Source organism: Salminus brasiliensis, chromosome 6, assembly GCF_030463535.1.
Source record: "Salminus brasiliensis chromosome 6, fSalBra1.hap2, whole genome shotgun sequence".
Taxonomy (NCBI): Eukaryota; Metazoa; Chordata; class Actinopteri; order Characiformes; family Bryconidae; genus Salminus; species Salminus brasiliensis.
The window spans coordinates 35,971,741-35,976,740 of NC_132883.1; the positions used below are offsets into that span (position 1 = coordinate 35,971,741).

Here is a 5,000-nt window from a genome sequence, read left to right on the forward strand (position 1 = left end):
CATGCCCCATCATATATGATTTTCCAGCTTACTATGTTAAAATGCTGACTATGCAGGATTTTAACTCTGCCCTCACTGTAAGTTTGAAGCTTTGGCTTGTCCCATGGGCACATTGTCAACAACCCACATCAAGTTGGGGGTGTGGCTCAGTGGTAGAGCATGTATGAGGTCCTGGGTTCAATCCCCAGCATCTCCACTGATTTTGTCTTTTAGACTGAAGCTCATTATTCGAAGCATGCTGAAGTGAATCAAAACCACAACAAAAAATGTTCATTAAAAAGGCATTTGCAGCTGGAGGAACTTGCTTGATTTGCATGTTCTGAGACAGTATCAGAAGAATGTTTACTGTTATGCTCAGGTAATTAACTACTGTTGCTTTTGCAGGTACATTTGTCCAGTGCTTCCACGCCAATTCAAAACCAAGGCTGTGGGAGCGATGGCCAAGTGGCAAGGCGTCTGTCTTGTAAACCAAAGGTCACAGGTTCGATCCCCGTTCGTGCCTTTTCCAAGCAAAAAGAAGCTTAATGGGAGCTTTTATTACATGTCAATCAAATCCTCCCCATCTTTGCTGAATGTCTTATTTTTTTCTCATGCTCTTGGGTTCCTCAAACAGAAGATTGGCAAAGGGGATGTAGCTCAGTGGTAGAGCGCATGCTTTGCATGTATGAGGTCCAGGGTTCAATCCCCTGCATCTCCATGTTATAACCTGCTGGGCAGGTTTTTGCAACTTCAGACTACGAGGATCAGGAATTTTTCTTCATTGTCTGACCTATTACATTCTTTCTTTGCAACTTCAGAGAAACACAAACCAGACATTTAGTTCTAGACAAATTCTGCCGCATGTGTTGCAAGGTGCCCAGGATGGGAGTACATGCACATTCTTGTACTGAAGCAGAGGTCACACCAACGTTTGCTAAAAGTTCAAACTGAGCATTTAGCAAGAATTTTATTCATTGAGTCAGCCAAGAATTGTCAGGAGACCGGATGAGGCATATAGTCATGGGACAAGCACAATTTACGCGCTGGCATGTTGGCCAAGTGGTAAGGCGTTGGTCTCGTAAACAGAAGATCATGGGTTCGACCCCAGTCTGTGCCTTCTTTCTTGGAAGATTCTGCCCAATGTCACTTTGCTGGTAGCTTTTGCATGCCCCATCATATGTGATGTTCCAGCTTACTATGTTAAAATGCTGACTATGCAGGATTTTAACTCTGCCCTCACTGTAAGTTTAAAGCTTTGGCTTGTCCCATGGGCACATTGTCAACAACCTACAGCCAGTTGGGGATGTAGCTCAGTGGTAGAGCGCATGCTTCGTATGTATGAGGTCCTGGGTTCAATCCCCAGCATCTCCACTGATTTTGTCTTTTAGACTGAAGCTCATTATTCGAAGCATGCTGAAGTGAATCAAAACCACAACAAAAAATGTTCATTAAAAAGGCATTTGCAGCTGGAGGAACTTGCTTGATTTGCATGTTCTGAGACAGTATCAGAAGAATGTTTACTGTTATGCTCAGGTAATTAACTACTGTTGCTTTTGCAGGTACATTTGTCCAGTGCTTCCACGCCAATTCAAAACCAAGGCTGTGGGAGCGATGGCCAAGTGGCAAGGCGTCTGTCTTGTAAACCAAAGGTCACAGGTTCGATCCCCGTTCGTGCCTTTTCCAAGCAAAAAGAAGCTTAATGGGAGCTTTTATTACATGTCAATCAAATCCTCCCCATCTTTGCTGAATGTCTTATTTTTTCTCATGCTCTTGGGTTCCTCAAACAGAAGATTGGCAAAGGGGATGTAGCTCAGTGGTAGAGTGCTTGCTTTGCATGTATGAGGTCCAGGGTTCAATCCCCTGCATCTCCATGTTATAACCTGCTGGGTAGGTTTTTGCAACTTCAGACTACGAGGATCAGGAATTTTTCTTCATTGTCTGACCTATTAGAGTATTTCTTTGCAACTTCAGAGAAACACAAACCAGACATTTAGTTCTAGACAAATTATGCCGCATGTGTTGCAAGGTGCCCAGGATGGGAGTACATGCACATTCTTGTACTGAAGCAGAGGTCACACCAACGTTTGCTAAAAGTTCAAACTGAGCATTTAGCAAGAATTTTATTCATTGAGTCAGCCAAGAATTGTCAGGAGACCGGATGAGGCATATAGTCATGGGACTAGCACATTTTACGAGCTGGCATGTTGGCCAAGTGGTAAGGCGTTGGTCTCGTAAACAGAAGATCATGGGTTTGACCCCAGTCTGTGCCTTCTTTCTTGGAAGATTCTGCCCAATGTCACTTTGCTGGTAGCTTTTACATGCCCCATCATATGTGATGTTCCAGCTTACTATGTTAAAATGCTGACTATGCAGGATTTTAACTCTGCCCTCACTGTAAGTTTAAAGCTTTGGCTTGTCCCATGGGCACATTGTCAACAACCTACAGCAAGTTGGGGATGTAGCTCAGTGGTAGAGCATGTATGAGGTCCTGGGTTCAATCCCCAGCATCTCCACTGATTTTGTCTTTTAGACTGAAGCTCATTATTCGAAGCATGCTGAAGTGAATCAAAACCACAACAAAAAATGTTCATTAAAAAGGCATTTGCAGCTGGAGGAACTTGCTTGATTTGCATGTTCTGAGACAGTATCAGAAGAATGTTTACTGTTATGCTCAGGTAATTAACTACTGTTGCTTTTGCAGGTACATTTGTCCAGTGCTTCCACGCCAATTCAAAACCAAGGCTGTGGGAGGGATGGCCAAGTGGCAAGGCGTCTGTCTTGTAAACCAAAGGTCACAGGTTCGATCCCCGTTCGTGCCTTTTCCAAGCAAAAAGAAGCTTAATGGGAGCTTTTATTACATGTCAATCAAATCCTCCCCATCTTTGCTGAATGTCTCATTTTTTCTCATGCTCTTGGGTTCCTCAAACAGAAGATTGGCAAAGGGGATGTAGCTCAGTGGTAGAGTGCTTGCTTTGCATGTATGAGGTCCAGGGTTCAATCCCCTGCATCTCCATGTTATAACCTGCTGGGTAGGTTTTTGCAACTTCAGACTACGAGGATCAGGAATTTTTCTTCATTGTCTGACCTATTAGAGTATTTCTTTGCAACTTCAGAGAAACACAAACCAGACATTTAGTTCTAGACAAATTATGCCGCATGTGTTGCAAGGTGCCCAGGATGGGAGTACATGCACATTCTTGTACTGAAGCAGAGGTCACACCAACGTTTGCTAAAAGTTCAAACTGAGCATTTAGCAAGAATTTTATTCATTGAGTCAGCCAAGAATGGTCAGGAGACCGGATGAGGCATATAGTCATGGGACTAGCACAATTTACGAGCTGGCATGTTGGCCAAGTGGTAAGGCATTGGTCTCGTAAACAGAAGATCATGGGTTTGACCCCAGTCTGTGCCTTCTTTCTTGGAAGATTCTGCCCAATGTCACTTTGCTGGTAGCTTTTACATGCCCCATCATATGTGATGTTCCAGCTTACTATGTTAAAATGCTGACTATGCAGGATTTTAACTCTGCCCTCACTGTAAGTTTAAAGCTTTGGCTTGTCCCATGGGCACATTGTCAACAACCTACAGCAAGTTGGGGATGTAGCTCAGTGGTAGAGCATGTATGAGGTCCTGGGTTCAATCCCCAGCATCTCCACTGATTTTGTCTTTTAGACTGAAGCTCATTATTCGAAGCATGCTGAAGTGAATCAAAACCACAACAAAAAATGTTCATTAAAAAGGCATTTGCAGCTGGAGGAACTTGCTTGATTTGCATGTTCTGAGACAGTATCAGAAGAATGTTTACTGTTATGCTCAGGTAATTAACTACTGTTGCTTTTGCAGGTACATTTGTCCAGTGCTTCCACGCCAATTCAAAACCTAGGCTGTGGGAGCGATGGCCAAGTGGCAAGGCGTCTGTCTTGTAAACCAAAGGTCACAGGTTCGATCCCCGTTCGTGCCTTTTCCAAGCAAAAAGAAGCTTAATGGGAGCTTTTATTACATGTCAATCAAATCCTCCCCATCTTTGCTGAATGTCTTATTTTTTCTCATGCTCTTGGGTTCCTCAAACAGAAGATTGGCAAAGGGGATGTAGCTCAGTGGTTGAGTGCTTGCTTTGCATGTATGAGGTCCAGGGTTCAATCCCCTGCATCTCCATGTTATAACCTGCTGGGTAGGTTTTTGCAACTTCAGACTACGAGGATCAGGAATTTTTCTTCATTGTCTGACCTATTAGAGTATTTCTTTGCAACTTCAGAGAAACACAAACCAGACATTTAGTTCTAGACAAATTATGCCGCATGTGTTGCAAGGTGCCCAGGATGGGAGTACATGCACATTCTTGTACTGAAGCAGAGGTCACACCAACGTTTGCTAAAAGTTCAAACTGAGCATTTAGCAAGAATTTTATTCACTGAGTCAGGCAAGAATTGTCAGGAGACCGGTTGAGGCATAGAGTCATGGGACTAGCACAGTTGATGAGCTGGCATGGTGGCCAAGTGGTAAGGCGTCGGTCTTGTAAACCGAAGATCATGGGTTCGACCCCCGTACGTGCCTTCTTTTTTGGAAGATTCTGCCCAATGTCACTTTGCTGGTAGCTTTTGCATGCCCCATCATATATGATTTTCCAGCTTACTATGTTAAAATGCTGACTATGCAGGATTTTAACTCTGCCCTCACTGTAAGTTTGAAGCTTTGGCTTGTCCCATGGGCACATTGTCAACAACCCACATCAAGTTGGGGGTGTGGCTCAGTGGTAGAGCGCATGCTTTGCATGTATGAGGTCCTGGGTTCAATCCCCAGCATCTCCTCTGATTTTGTCTTTTAGACTGAAGCTCATTATTGGAAGCATGCTGAAGTGAATCAAAACCACAACAATAACTGTTCATTAAAAAGGCATTTGCAGCTGGAGGAACTTGCTTGATTTGCATGTTCTGAGACAGTATCAGAAGAATGTTTACTGTTATGCTCAGGTAATTAACTACTGTTGCTTTTACAGGTACATTTGTCCAGTGATTCCACGC

The 5,000-nt window shown here is 43.6% G+C and overlaps 4 non-coding genes across 4 annotated transcripts; all 4 read left to right on the top strand.

Annotated features, from left to right (window-relative positions):
* The first annotated feature begins 625 nt into the window (after positions 1 to 625).
* Positions 626 to 697, top strand: trnaa-ugc (transfer RNA alanine (anticodon UGC)). The gene has a single exon. It is a non-coding gene; the product is annotated as a tRNA-Ala (tRNA).
* A 581-nt stretch (positions 698 to 1,278) lies between these two features.
* Positions 1,279 to 1,350, top strand: trnat-cgu (transfer RNA threonine (anticodon CGU)). Its single transcript has one exon. It is a non-coding gene; the product is annotated as a tRNA-Thr (tRNA).
* A 3,111-nt stretch (positions 1,351 to 4,461) lies between these two features.
* Positions 4,462 to 4,533, top strand: trnat-ugu (transfer RNA threonine (anticodon UGU)). Its single transcript has one exon. It is a non-coding gene; the product is annotated as a tRNA-Thr (tRNA).
* Positions 4,534 to 4,715: 182 nt separating this feature from the next.
* trnaa-ugc (transfer RNA alanine (anticodon UGC)) lies at positions 4,716 to 4,787 on the top strand. Its single transcript has one exon. It is a non-coding gene; the product is annotated as a tRNA-Ala (tRNA).
* The last annotated feature ends 213 nt before the right edge of the window (positions 4,788 to 5,000 follow it).